The sequence below is a fragment of the Dioscorea cayenensis genome, unplaced genomic scaffold (assembly GCF_009730915.1).
Source record: "Dioscorea cayenensis subsp. rotundata cultivar TDr96_F1 unplaced genomic scaffold, TDr96_F1_v2_PseudoChromosome.rev07_lg8_w22 25.fasta BLBR01002010.1, whole genome shotgun sequence".
Classification (NCBI taxonomy): Eukaryota; Viridiplantae; Streptophyta; class Magnoliopsida; order Dioscoreales; family Dioscoreaceae; genus Dioscorea; species Dioscorea cayenensis.
The window spans coordinates 1-16,092 of record NW_024088401.1 but is presented as its reverse complement, the minus strand read 5'-3'; the positions used below and the strand labels follow the sequence as shown (position 1 = coordinate 16,092).

The following is a 16,092-nucleotide window of genomic DNA, read 5'->3' as shown; positions in this document are numbered from 1 at the left end:
TCATAATATATTAATTGTGTGTTTTTTTAAACTTAGAAAATTATTTAACCATCTACAAAAAAACATATAGAGTATACCTAATCGGTAAGAATTACGGTTAGAATTTAGGATCGACTTCAAGATGAGGAGAGAGTAATGACGGCGTCAATGGGATTTGAGAATTTGGGTAAAGAGGGATGATATTTAAAAGATCTTTTAAGTTAAACCCTAAAAAAATAATTTATAATTTATAATTTATAATAATTATAATTTATAAGTTATTTAAAACTCATTGTCTTATTGTATTTTCAAAATTTTAATAGGGTTACATATTTGTAAAGCAAGTGTTTTTAAAAAAAAATTTGATTCTTTTTTTCATAATAAAACTTTGAAAAACTTTGGATGCAACTCAATTATCAAAGTAAAAAACTTTCCATTTTAATTATTTTTATTTTTTTTTTAATAAATAGCCACAAGTGCTCCCACTTAATAAGTATTAAAGCGACAAGTAGGTACAGAGATGCATTTGTGACGATAGTTTAACGACCTCATAAGAATTTACCGTATATGGTGTACTGCGTGCATAGGGCTTCAAATTTGTGTCTGCCCATTCACTACTAAGGTGCCTTATCACTAGATCATGCTAGTGTTAGTGATTTTAATTATATTATACGAGACATAAATAAAAATCTCACATTTTCAAAACTTTTCATCCAATTATTAGAATTTACAATTTGAATTCTATTTAACCCAATACAATATGAATTCTATTTAACCCAACTCACAAAGCTCACAGTGTGATTTATGTAATTTTTTGAATTATGAAAAATTTTGAGGATCTGTTATGGCAGAAGAGGGATCGAGTCTCTTGATCCCCTTCCCTATGATTGCAAATCCTATTGAGAGTTTGGCAACTCCAACCTTATAGGATAGATTTGTTCAAAGAATTAAGGTTGTCAAAATACATCTAAAGAGTAGTAGAGAGTCAGGCCATAATTCATATAGAATTTATGTTAAATCAACTTGTAATCGACTTGGATTTATTTAAACATATTTTCAAATTTTATTATAAAAAATAACTTTGGCAAATTGACATGTTGTCATTGTATTCAATTTTCAACATAGTTAAATAATTTCTTCTTAATTCTTTTACTCATTACCTGTTATTTCTTTTAAACAAATAATTTTCAAATCACATAATGCTACACATATAGAAAAAAAAAAAGTAACTTTTGTTCAAATCCTTTTGAACTCCAAATACAAATGTACCATAACACCTCTTAAAAGCCAACTAGATTGAAGCTATCTTCTAATAATCAAGAACACCTTAATTACAAGCCAAGAACAAAGTACACAATAGATTTCATTTCTCAAAAAAGAAAAAGAAAAACCATTAAAGCATGTAGTATCCCATCTTAGACTAAACTTTGACCACCTTAATTATTTTCCCAAACATCATCTAACTCATCAATCTAACCCAAAAAAAAAAAAAAAAAGCATGCACAACTCCCATGCTACATGATTCCTGAAATCAGTGGAGCATATGATTCTTTTTGCAGCCTAAAAGAAAAAGCATACATGATGAGCTCCATCCCACCACTTAGGACCACCTTCTACAATAGAAACCATTAAAGCACCACCTTTGAACCTTCACCAATAAAGAACCACCATCTTCATCACTCCTCCAAGCTTTCCAACCTTCTCCAATGGCAGATAAGACAAAGAAGAAGCTCCACACTGAAGCAACAGAGAACCACTCTCCAAGAGTACAGGGTTTGAAGAGCTTCTTCAGTTGCAAACACCACCATGGATGCACTCGCTCTATCTTCAACTTGAAAGACCACACCAACACTAACAACAACCTTGTGGAGAGTCCTAAGAAGAGAGTCTCAATGGGGAGTGGAAGCAGAAGCAGTTCAAGTAGGTCCTTGAAAGCTCCTCTGAGTGAAATCAATGGTGGTTCTTTCAGAGGGATGCATTTGAGAAGGCTTTCTGGTTGTTATGAATGTCATTTGGTTGTTGATCCTTTGAACAATGGCTTTTCTAAAGTCCCTTCTTTAAGGTCCACCATTTCCCCTTGTCCTGACTGTGGAGAAGTCTTCATGAAAGCAGAGAGTTTAGAACTTCATCAATCTGTTAGACATGCAGGTAGATATATACTTGCTTTCATGTTTCTCATTTAAATTCTCATTATCATGTTTCATAAATGAGTTGTTTATTTGTTTCTTGATTTCAGTGACAGAGTTGGGAGTTGAGGACACAAGTAGAAACATAGTGGAGATTATTTTCCAATCAAGCTGGTTGAAAAGACAAGGATCAATGTGCAAGATAGAGAGGATTCTCAAGGTACAAAACACACAAAGAACATTAACAAGGTTTGAAGATTATAGAGATTTGATTAAAAGTAAAGCTAACAAGCTTGCAAAGAAGCACCCAAGATGCATTGCTGATGGGGAATGAGCTCTTGAGGTTTTACTGTACTAGTATCAAGTGCTCACTTGGTATCAATGGTTACACAAACTTGTGTGATTTGATACCTCATTGTAGAGTTTGTAGCATTATAAAGAGATGGATTCAAGACAGATAGTTTTGGCAAGATTAGAACAATGGCAACAAGTGGAAGAGCTCATGACTGTTTCGAGAATTCAACGGAGAATGATGAGAAGGGCAATGCTGGTGTGCAGAGTGATTGCAGGGGAGGGTGAAGAAGAGCCAGGATGGAATGGAGGAGTGTGATTCTATTGCTGGTTTGGCTGGGATTTATTCAAACTTGGATGAACTATTTGTGTTCAATTCTAAGGCAATATTGCCTTGTTTTGTTGTGATTTATGAAGGGTTCTAATTAAGTTCTAAGGTTGATTATTAATTATATGTGGAAAGTTTTGTTCTGTAAAACAGGAACAATTTCTGTGAATGACTTTGTGTTGTGGTGTTGTGTATATGTTTGTTTAAGTATAACAGGACAATTGGAAAAAGAAGATTAAAAGAGGAGATGAATGGATAGTTGTCAGGATGAGGGTGGGTGTGCTCTTTTTGGTTTAGGGGGTGGTGGACAGAACTGAAGGAAGAGTGTGCATGAAGGACTGAAAAAGATCACTGAAACACCTGCTTTGTGTTCCTATGTTTCTTTGTTAATTGGATGCATTTTACATATTCAGGAAATGTGCATTTGAATGCAAAATAAATAAATTATTGTAGAGGAATTTTTTAATTTTTTAATTTAAGAAATGTGGATAGAAACCAAGGATTTGAACCTGTGTTTTTTTTATTTAGGGGAGGAATTATTTTTATTTATTTATTTTTTTACAAATAGACACAAATATTCATTTTCATTTAAGAAAAATCAAGAATGTGCACATGTGGAGCGCAACCACAAGCTCAATAATCACTAATGTGCTCATTTTTTTTTTGTATATTTTAAAATTTAATTTTAGATCCTCTTGATACGAATACTTTACACAAAAAGACTTAGGGGCCGTTGAGTGGGAATGAAGCCTTAATGAGCTTTAATCCCTTGTTTGTGTGTGCAGGTATAGGAGTGAGAGGGGTGTGAGGGAGGAGAGAATAACCAGATACATGAGTAATGACAATGCCCTCGAATTTGAGAGGAGTCTCATTCCTTGTTGAAGACTTGATGGTGAAATGTCAAGTTTGCCCCCAAAAAAGTAATTTTGCCCTACGTGAAGTCTTCTTCTCCTGATTTTTATCTCCAACTTCTGGTTTCACTGCATCTAATTAAATGGTTTTTTAATGCTCAAATAAGCAAGTAAGTTTTATTTTTAATTCTATTACTTTATATATATATATATATATATATATATATATATATATATATATATAGTATATATTCATCAAGTAAAAAAAGATATGTATATATATATATATATATGTTTCTTCTATTTTGACAAAGAAACGTACAATCATGATGAATGTGTTAATATGTTGAATGTGTAATGTTGAAAATAATAACCGATTCAAATAATAAAGAGATAAATAAGTAAATTTAGTATAAATAACAATTAAATTTAAATATTTCACAACCACCTATATATTGTTATTAAAATTAATAATAAATAATTGTTAAACTTAAAAATTTAATTTAAATTTTTAATTATGATAAAAGAAATAACAATGCTTACAAAATATAGTTAAAAAATATTGACATTCTATTTTCTATTTTCTACATTTTAATCTTAATTTTAATAATAAATAATTGATAAAATAAAATATTTAATTCAAATATTTAACTATGATAATGGAAGTAAAACAATATTTGAAATATTTTATTATTTAAAAATAAGTATTATTTTACTTAAATATGTTATTTATATATAATTCTATTTAATCCTATAAAGGGAATAATGGTCATTTTACCATATTTCTCTTTTTTAACTTTTTCCATTCCCAATAAACTACTCCCTTATCCTTTCACAAACCAAACACACTTCTTCATTCCCGATCCTCGCTTCACTCTCCTCGTTTTCAAATTCTCTCACTCCTTTCCAGTTCCGATCAGGAACCAAAACTAGCTTAGTATTAATAGACCAAGAGGTCATTGGTGAAAATAAAATATTAATTTTTTTTTTACAATAATATGGTTTTGATTTTTTTTTTTCTAATTTATTGTTGTTTTATAAAATTAATTATAATAATTTAAACTAATTTTATTTTACCGAAATGGTTTTGAAGCAATCTCATTGGTGCCCAATCAACCTTTTTTTTGCTGAATGATTACCAAAAAAAATATCTTTGGGCTTTCTTTTTCGGTTCATTTTAAATTAACTTGTATTATTTTTCAAAAACATCTTTGGGCTCTCTTTTGTTAGTTAAATGATAGTATTCCCGCACATTCTTTTTAAAAAATATATTAAAAAAATGTAAAAATTTCTTTTTCACATATATAAATACCATAACTGATATATATATATATATATATATATATATATATATATATATATATATATATATATATCAGTTATATATATATTAAAGTAGAAATTAATTTTATAAAATGATTAAGACTCAAAATATAAAAAAATATAATTTGTAGAAAATAAATATATAACATTTATATGAATTAATCAATTTTTTATCCAATATTAAATAATAATAATAATTAATTAATTCGGTCTAAAATGTTTATAAGCATATGATAATCAATTGTGGATATACTTGGATAGTGAAATTGTAAAAAGAAGATGCCCCGATAGGATTTTTAAGAAATAAATTATAAATACTTTTTAAAAATATGTCTATGAATGTTGTTTTTTTTTTTAAAAAAAATTAATAATAATAATAATAATAATAATAATAATAATAATAATAATAATAATAATCCCAAGAAAGATTGTAAAGAGCATTCTTGGTTGTGATCCGCAAGTGCACGGACCGTCAAGTAATACCTCTCGCATAAGCACAAGAGGGTTGTATTCTCTAGGGTCTGAGAAGCTACTCTTACTTTCTCTTTGCGTGTTGTTTAACCTACAACTTTAAGTGGTGCAATGACCTCACAAAGCAACAAATAAAACTCTACTAGAATGTCTATGGTGAAGGCAACTTACTAGTGATAATCAAGGAGGGAAAGTGGTCACGGATAAGGATCTTCTCGGGGCTACTAAAGTGCGAAGGATGTTATAACTATCAAGCAATTGGTAGTTTGGACCGAGAAATTTTTAAGTTAGGTCAACCCGATGATCACGGCGATAAACCCCTAATCCGGTATGAGTATTGATACGGAATTTTTTCCGTCAACATCCTCCTACAATTGCAATGAGGGTGATGGATTTCTCAATTTAGGGTCGAAACACAAACTAGGAACAACCCTAGAGTTGGAGGGGTATAAAATACCCGATGGTCACGGCGTATTCATACATGTATCTCTTCTAAGCATGGTGTGTCTAATATACAAGGGCGATGGTCACGCAACCTAGTATAACCTAGAAATTGATGCACAGAGTTCTCATGCATACCAAAACATCAAAATACACGGAGCATGGATCACAAATATACCAAATGCAATAAATGAGTCAAAGCATACAAACTACACAAGTTCACCCCCAAAGTTCACCTACATCCGGTGACCTAGGAGGTTTAGTTGTCCATACTAGCAAAATACATAATCAAGTCCATGAAAACAACTAAGCAAAGCATGACAAACTCTCTCAAAAGATCAGAGCCCGAATGACACTGGGAATCCCTTATAAAAGAGACTTCTCTCATCGTCTTCAACCCTCAAGAATATACCCTAGGAGTAGATCTTGCCAAATCACGCTCTCCCCGTGAAATTCAACCTCAAAGATGCCCTCTCTTGCCTTCTTTTACCTCAGATCGAAGGTGGTGATGATGAGCTCCAAGAACAAGGCTTCCTCCTCTTCTAAAGATGCCCTAAAACCCCTTTAAAGGCTGATCTCGGGATAGCTTGCGGCCTGGCTCACGGTCAACTAACAGGCCGTGAGGATCCTCAGAATTCTGTAAAATTTCCAGTAAGTTGCTTCAGTGACTACTACAGTACTGTTTCTTCAGTTGGCTTGCGGCCGTCTTCACGGCCATAAGGTTGCCCATGAGAAATTCCAGACTTAGCGTTTTTCTTCAAACCTTCATGCTTCAAGCTGGTATAGTGATGCTACAATACCAAGGCTCTAAAACACCTTTTTTATGTCGATTTCTTCTTGAATTGCGTTGTCGAGCTAACTTAGGCTTCTTTTATGCCTGTAACATGAAAGAAACCAATTAAACCATAAAAGGGCATCGATTCATTAAGCAAATACACAAATTATACACAATAAATATGTATAAAATACATACATTTTGGCATTTATCAATTCTCTTAGCACATGACCTAATGAGAGGTTATCACAGAGATATCAGATAAGGAATGTTGGATATATAGAAAGTTTATGACTCGGTATCTTAGGAATTCTTGAAGGAGATTTTGTTGGCATTTAGATCCCCATCTCATTTCATTTAATTGGTGATGAATGTTGTTAGATCTAGCATGTTTTTTATTATGGTTAACGGGCAACTTGAGGGTTTTTTACTAGGAAGCAAGGATTGAGACAAGGTAATCCAATTTCACCTTTGTTCTTTTGTCCTCTACATGGAATACTTCACTAAAGTCCTTAATAAGAGTACTGTGAGTGGTTTTGTCTTCCACAAAAATTGTGCTAAGTTGAAGTTAAGTCATCTATGCTTTGTAGACACTTGCTTGTATTTTCTAATTGTGATATCGATGCTATTGGAATTATTAAGTTTGTTATACATTATTTTCAAGAGATGTCTGGACTAAAGCCTAATTTGCAGAAACGTTTGATAATTTTCTCCAGTGTTGAATGTGGTGTTAGATAACAGATTGTTTCTAATTTTGGCTTAAAGTGGGTTCTCTCCTAGTGAAGTACCTGGTCTTCCTCTAATTTCTACAAGGTTAAGAAAGAGCATTTTTATGATCTAATAACCAAGATAACTACAAGAGTGTTGAATTTGACTGCGAAGATTTTGTCCTATATGGGAAAATTATAATTGGTGAATTTTGTATTGACTAGTATACACATTTATTAGAGCACTATTTTCCCACTCCCTAAAGCTGTTGTATTTTTGAGGTAGAAAAGATTTGCAGAACTTTCTTGTGGCATAATACTAAAAAATCCAATAACATGCACTTATCTGTTGCCTTGGTGTGCGTAAAAGCAAAAATAAGGGTGGGTTGGGGATCAAACCCCTACATTTGTGGAATCAAACAGCTCTTATAAAGCATATTTGGGGATTGGTGTACGAGAAAAAAAAACATTCTGGGCTACATGGATGATTAAAATTAAGCTAAAGAAGTTCAATTTTTGGGGTATCACCAAAAATGTTGATAGTAGTTGGAGTTGGAGGAAGCTACTCAAATTGAGGAATGCGACTAAATGTTTGTTTGGTCATAGGCTTGGGGATGGGAGAAAATTTTCTTTCTAGTTTGATTCATGGTGTAATCGGTTTGTTTTTTTTCCAAGATCTATTTCCTTGGATCAACCTAAGGGGTCCAACATCTCTATGAAGGCTCATGTGAGGGATGTCTAAAGGAATAGAGAATGGGCTATTCTAGCTACATGGATTCATGATATGACACGGATGAAGGATTTCTTGATGTAGAGTTTTTCTATGAAATAGCATGTAAGAGATTGTATCCTATGGAAGCCTATAAAGGCAAATGAATTCAATGTGTATACAACTTTGAAAACTCATCTAGGTGGGACATTGGACATCTCTTCTTTAATTGCAGCTTTTCCCAAGAAGTATGGTCTATAGGGTCCTAAGAGCTATTTTCTATAAGCATAAAACCTTTGTACTAGATTAGACAAATTAGCTGGTTTCTCAAGAAAGCCAGAGGTAAAACACAACTTGCAAAGATGTGAAGTACTGCAATATCTGCTAGTGTGTACATGTTATGTAAGACAAGAAATAGCTTAATTTTTCAGCATAAAGCTTGCACGATGGAGGAGGTATTTAGGCATAGAAAATAAATAATGATTTCTAGATACTCTATTAGTTCACCTCAGGGCCCTAGGAACTGCCTTTTGGACAGATGGATATAACTCAATCTAGTGAATATTGGTTTTTGTTGTACTATTGATGTGGAAAATAAATCCTAATGTGAAATAGATGGGGAGATGTTGTGAGAGGAGATGTTTGCTGAGTTGGGTGGCTTTGGATGTGAATGGCCAAAAGTGAAGCTGTATTAATGGATTGAATGGCTGTGAGCAACTAGTTGTGAGATCGTTGATTGGTGGTCTGTGTTAGTAGTAACAAGGCCTCTCAATGTCATTGTCAAGCACTATCTGGTACTTGTTGGGCTATTATTTGGAATTTGGGATTAGCTGAGTGGATTTCTGTAGGTGTTGTTGTAGAGGATGATGTTGGGTGGCCTTGATTAGGTGTTTGTGGTGGTATCTTTGTTGGATTGATGTTTGTAGTGGAATTGAAACCCTCAGGTGGCATCTTTGTTTGTTGGATGTGCTTTTTTTTGGAGTTCTTCTAAAGGAGTTTGAGCTTAATAAATGTTTACTTTTGGCTTAACCAATAATAATAATAATAATATTTAAAATGGATTTTTTTAAAAATTAAAAAATCCAATAGTTTTACATAGAGGTTTACTAATGATTTTAATATTTGACATGATCGGTTGAGATATCTGGGGTAAATAATAATGACCATCCAGTAAAATACCTAAAAATTTTTCAATCTAATAAATTCTCATGTGTTACTTGCTATGGAGGCAAGTTAATTATAATGCCATAACTAGCTAAAGTTGGGATTGAATTTCTTAAAATTTTGGAATGTGTTCGGGTAATGTTTTTTTTCCCCCACGTAGTTCGTGGGTTAAACCAACGATTCTTTTCTCAAAAAGGTTAGAGAGAGAGAGAGAGAGAGTCTTTCTTTTTCTAGTATCACTTCTATCAATGCAATGAAAGAACCATCCCTTCCTATTTGTTTGTCCTGTCAGATAGATAGAAAATGAGATCAAAAAGAGCCCCCTTCTTTACCAGTTTAGGGGATGGGGTGAAGGGGGGTTAATATACATGGACTTATACATCTATCATGTGGACAATTTAAATATTTTAAAATTTTAATTCATGCATCAACAAGATGATCACATGTGTGTTTATTATCAACTTACAATTAGGTATTTGTAAGATTACATGCTCAAATTAATTATTCGCTTGTGTAGCACAATTTTCTAATAGCAATTAAGACAATTTTATCTTAATAATTATGGTGAATTTACATTTCATGTCTTTAACAAATCTTGCATGTTAATTGGAATGATGGTTAAAGATCATATGGGTCATGTTCATACACAAAATGGTCTTGTAAAATAGTTTATTAAATACCTTCCATTAATGGCAAGGCCATTAGTTATAAAATCTAAGCTCCCCGTTTCTACTTGGGGACATACTATTTTACATGCAATAGCAGTTATACATATTACAATAATATATTATCTTAAATTCTCCCTCATACAATTGGTTTATAGTAATGAATAAAATATTTCCCACCTAATGTTCTTAATTTGAATGTGTTTATGTTCCATTTACTCCACCATAGTACACTAAAATAGCTAGGTTAGAAATACATGTTAGATAAGAATCTTTAAAAATCTAAAACCATTAACAAGAGATTTTTTTTAAACAACAAGGTTCACCAATTTTCATGATGAAACAAAATTTCCAACATTAAGGGAAGAAAGTAAGTCGTTGGAAAAAAGGGTAATTTGTTAGAATATATTATCTCCACCAATATTAAAAAAAAAAATGGTTTGTTTGGAGATGGATTCAAAACAAATGGATTAATGACTTATAAGGCTAATCACCTATCCATCACCCACGGATAATGTGGGATATTTTTTGTAGCTAACGTGGGCATTTTCCCATTCACATTCACACACAAACAAGCCAACATTTTTCCCTCTTTAATATATTTTTTTAAGTTTTTAATGGAACATTATTTCATCTTGTATTCTTAAACAAAATTATGTAATGAAGCATGTTTTTTATTCCAATGGACTGTAAGAGGGAATGCTACCGATATGTGTGAATATCTATTAAACTCTCCCATCGATAAAACATAATTTTTAATATCACTATACATATACACACACGTGTATCTATGAATTGTGATTTTGAAATATCTCAGATTATAATTTATTTTCTGAATTCTTTGTGGGAATTATGTATGAGGAAAACCTCTCGTTCTCCTCTCCAGAGTTACATAAAGGGGGTTTATCCTAGGAGGTCAGTCAAAGCACCATAACTGGTACACCTCCATATCAATTTGCCTTATATTTTGTTATTTGCTGATTTTGTCAACAAAAAAAAACTCATATCTATGACTCTTTATTTGTGGAAATTATAACTCCCACTCCATTATTATATGCCTATAAATAAAAGCATTACTTAAATAAAAAATACACAACAAAATAAAGGAATCAAGAGATTTAAGATTTTTGTTATTACTTCTTCCATTAATCCCCTATTTAGTCCCTCTATTTAGGTAAATATGCCCTTTTAGTCCATCTATTTTAATTTGGCCACATAAGGTCCCTCTATTATTTGAATTGGGAAATTTGGTCCTCATGCTAACAGCCGTTTCTTTTATCGTTATATATATTCAGTTGATGTGGCATTCTGAGACAATAAAAAATTAATAAAATATCATCTAACTATGTTTACAGATAATTGGGACTGACTAACTAACGAACTTAAGCTATTGGATCCTGGTCTGATCGGATCCGATAACCTAAACCTAAACCTAAACCCCCTTCTTCTCTCCCGTCTTCCTCCATCCCTATCCAGCCATCCCTACCATAATCGCCCCCTAATCCGATCAAGAGACTGCCCCCCATTCACACGCAGTATTCCAGGCCGAGAGTCGTCTCACTTTGCTCCATCTTCTTTCCTCCTTACAGTCCTCAAGAGCCACTCCATTCACTGTTGAGAGCCATTAGCCATCCCCATTGTTGGAGTTGTTGCTGTCACCCCACCAGCATTTCATAGAGCATTTTTTCATGGATGCATGCGAGTAATTGAAATTAGAGCTTAGGATGTTGTTTCTTTCTTCTTTGTGTGCGTGTGTGTGTGTAAAATTAGAACATACAATGGATGTTGTATTTGACATCCTTCAATATGGTTTTGTATGAGTTCAATATGGTTATACATATAGTTTTTGTGATTTCATAATCTGAATGAGTTCTGCACAAGCAATTGTAATTTTCAAATAACTAAGTATCATTAATTGGGAATTTCATTAACTATAAAGTTTGATAACAAGTCATAAAGTGCATAAACTGGGAAATTTTATTAATGGGGAAGTTTCAATAACTGGGAAATTTCAATGGCTGACAGACATGCTCATTTCCAAGAATTGTAGACAGAACCAAAAATGGGTAAATTTCATTAAACTGTAATATTTGCAAAACATCAGATATGCTAACAGTCAGGAATTTCTCTAACTGTAACATTTGACCTAAACATTCTCAGGATTTTCTCTAGCTCTAACTCCATCTCCAGTCATTTCTCTGGCTCCAACTCCATCTCCAGTCATGCTTTGTTGTGTTAAGATTTCTAGAGAATCAAATTTTGTTGTAGTATGTTGATTTTGAGATTTATTTTGCTCCAGTCTGTCTTCGATGACCCTCATATTCCTCCTCATTTGACCATTACAAAACATCAGATAATACACTGATTTGCTGCTAGACAAAATTGAAATTGGAACAACAAGAGCTTAACTATCAGGAACTTCCAAAAAGTTGATCAGTAGTAACAAATGACTTGGGAGCTTCCCTTCCAATAATAAATCCACCATGGTCAGCACTCTATAACTCATTTAAAATAAATTCAAGTCATTAGCAATGAATTTCATTGCTGATAAATAATGTACAGCTTTGAATTAGTGCTTACCCTCAACATTTGTAATGAACCATGCCTAGACAAACTTGTTTTCTTTTTAATTGCACTAGCCATCCTACTTTCTTTTTTCTTACCCTTTGATTTCCTTGCAGCATTCGTTTTTCCTTCATGACTTCTCGACCTGAATTATTAGAAGGAGCTTTTGGTGTTGTAATTAGCTCCTGATGCCTGTCAGCAGTGTTAACCTGCACAATACAAAACCCTTAGTTAAGAATTAAGAAAATTTGCAAGTATATGGACAAATTAATGACTCTTACCTCCATGGAAGCTGCTCTTTTTTGGACAGCTCAATTTGGTGTGGCCTTCAACTTTACAGATGCCACACTTGAATACCCTCCCATGCCTGGATAAGATTGTCTTGCATCTAGCTTTACCTTCCAATGGCTCCCTCTTTCTTTTTTTTGCTGGTTTGCTAGGCATCCTTTTGACCGTTGGAGGCAGGAGGGGTCCTTCATTACTTACTGACCAGAACAACCTTCCTTTGATTGGGTTGACAGTTGATCCATATGCCTTCAAGTATTTATCCTTCTTCAGCCATTCAGATACATAATTAGCAGGATTTGCTCCACTGAAAGCAATAGCAGCAAGTGCATGTTGACATTGAATGTCATTTTTACTCCATTTCCCACATGAACACATCTGATCTGCAAGTAAAACTACATATCCTTCTCTAACGTGCAGGACAAGATCATCCCAATACACTTCATGGCTTGCACCACCATTCCATTCAACCATCCACTTGCCACTCATCTTTATTTCTTTTTCAATTTTGGAGAGAATATTAGGGCCACAACCACACTTCCATTTCCTAATGTAATCTCTCTTCACAGCAATCCTAATCATGACATATTGTCTAATATCCTCTAACATGCTAATAATTGGTTACTCCTAGCTTCAAGAATGACCCCATTAAAGGTTTCAGTCATATTGTTATCAGCTACCTCACATTTGATAACATCAGAAAAAAAAAAATCATGACACCAACCTGTAATTGGCCATTTCTCTAGCAATTCCTCTACAGGACTATGACCTCCTTTTAATTTTCTCATGTGGTCCAGCTATCTCTGCATCTCTGGTTGGTTTGTACACCTAGAAACACTCCATAATAACATTTGAATCTATTTTCCTTGGTGTCTTTCCCCCACATGGCATAAATATGCCTAGCACACATTTTGTGCTCTACTAATATCAGTAGATCATTTACGGCATGAATTAAACCCTACAATGAAGATAATGACCAAATTAAAATTTTTTGACTAGTGAGTAAAAAAAATACAGTGAAGTGTTCTATACATGTGCCTTTTGCATATCACTGATAACTACCCATCCAAGCCCATCTCCAATGCCAATATCGGCCTTCAACAAGTCAATAAACCAAGTCCATGTCTCTGTTGTTTCCTTCTGAACAACTGCACAGGCAATTGGGAACATCTGATTATTCTCATCTCTTCCCATAGTCACCAATATTAAGCAGATCTTTCAAGAAACACCCATCTAAGCCTACAATCATCCTTCAACCTCCAAGAAATCCTTCTTTGACAGCTGACAAGCATATGTATGTTCTCTGAAAAACAGGTTTTTCATTCTGATGTTGTCTCTGACTTTCCACAATCACATTGGACCCTGCATTTGGTGTCTTTAGTTCTAGTGCATAGTTATTTATCACCTTGAAATCTTCTCTGAACTGCTCTTCAATTTTTGTAAGAACCAAATTCCTAGTATTTCCGCAAACTTTGTTGGTGACAAACACCCCTAACTCTTTCCTGACAAGTGCCCTCATATGCCTAGGTCTAATGAAATGCATAGCAGCAATAACCTCACCAAATCTCTTAGCAACTAATGGGGTTGTCACTCTCCTGTTCTTTGTGGTTCCAAGGAGGCATGAATGTTCTGGAGAATAATTCTTCACAACAAATGCTTTCTTGCCACTGCCCTAACCCTCTTGGTATCATTTTTAAGATACTTAAACTCAAATCCTCTCCTTGTAGAAAATTCAATCAACTCATTTTTAAATAATTTCATATCCTTGAACCTTAGGTCTAGGAAGAAGTCATCCAAGAGAAGAGATGGGTCATACAATTTCCTGCTAGACATATGCCTCCTTGCATCATCACCATCAGAACCCTCACTTGTATCATCATAACTACCTGGATCTGAAGAGTTTAAGTAGTCACTTTCATAGCCAGTCACTTTGCCAGTGTCTGCAGATTGTCTAATAATCCTTGCATCTTCATCTCTACCTTGAACATGCTGTCTTGTTGATCCATCTAGACCTTGGTTCTCAACAGAATTTGCACCATCATTTTGACCATCTTTTCCTTGCACTATTTTCTTTAACTCAATATAGTTTCTAACCTTATCCCTAGCTGCCTTTATCTCCTCATCAAAGTCTGAGTTGTACTAAAAAAAAAGGGGACATATAGTAGCACCTCTTTATCATCTTTGCTTGACTAACTGACAGTTTCACTAGAACTATCATCACTAGCATCTAGATTGACAGCTTCATCCGTATCAACAACTCCATCCACAACATTGTTCGAATCCAATAATCCTTCTGAGAGAAATATCCCATGATTTCCATCTAATATTTCCACATATACATCTCTACTCCCATGTTTCCTCAACACCTCAACTAAATCTACAATTCCAACATCATCCTTGATATTCCTCTATATTCCCTTATCATTTGTAAAAAACAAATTGATGGTCTTTTTAATGTCATACCCTAAATCTTTTAGGTCTCCTAGTAAATCCCAATGGCATAGCTTATCCGGGTCCACAACAAAATTATCCATAACATCATACTTAAGCACTCCTTCTTTAACCAAAGACCCCCCATGATGATATCTCACAGTGCATACATCAAAAGCAGCCATGCTATGCTGTAATAAGAAAAAATAATAATAATAAATCCAAGGTGCAGTAGCTCTAAAAAAACCCTATGCTTAATAATATTAGATTCTTAGCTTAACCTTCAATACAAACTTAACCAAAGATGACAACATACAGTATAAAAAAAACCCTACCTGGGAGATTGACAGGAGAGAACCCTTCGATTGATTTGAATTGTACAACGACCGGTTCAATGGTGATTAATGCCTTCAAGGTCGTTAATGGCTCTAATCAGTGGATGGAGTGGCTCTTGAGGACTGCAAGGAGGAAGGAAGGAAGAGCAAAGTGAGACGACTCTCAGCCTGGAATATTGCACGTGAATGGGGGACAGTCTCTTGGTCAGATTAAGGGGTGATTCTGATAGGGATGGTTGGATAGGGATGGAGGAAGACGGGAGAAAGGAAGGGGGTTTAGGTTTAGGTTTAGGTTATTGGATCCGGTCGGACCAGGATTCGATAACATAAGTTCATTAGTTAGCCAGTCCCAATTATATGTAAACATAGTTATATGATATTTTATTAATTTTTTATTGTCTCAGAATGCCACATCAGCTGAATATAACGATAAAAGAAATAGTTGTTAGCATGAGAACCAGAATTTTCTAATTCAAATAATAGAGGGACCTTATGCAGCCAAATTAAAATAGAGAGACTAAAAAGGCAGGTTGACCTAAATAGAGGGACTAAATGGGGGATTAAACCTTGATAAAATGGTCTCCATTACTCAGAGGTTCAATGGATCGGATCTGTATCAAGATCCGGATCCGAACCCGCTATTAAAC

At 33.9% G+C, this 16,092-nt stretch overlaps 1 pseudogene; it reads left to right on the top strand.

The window, feature by feature from the left end:
• The first annotated feature begins 1,534 nt into the window (after positions 1–1,534).
• On the top strand, positions 1,535–2,965 carry LOC120257310 (annotated as a pseudogene).
• Positions 2,966–16,092: the final 13,127 nt, after the last annotated feature.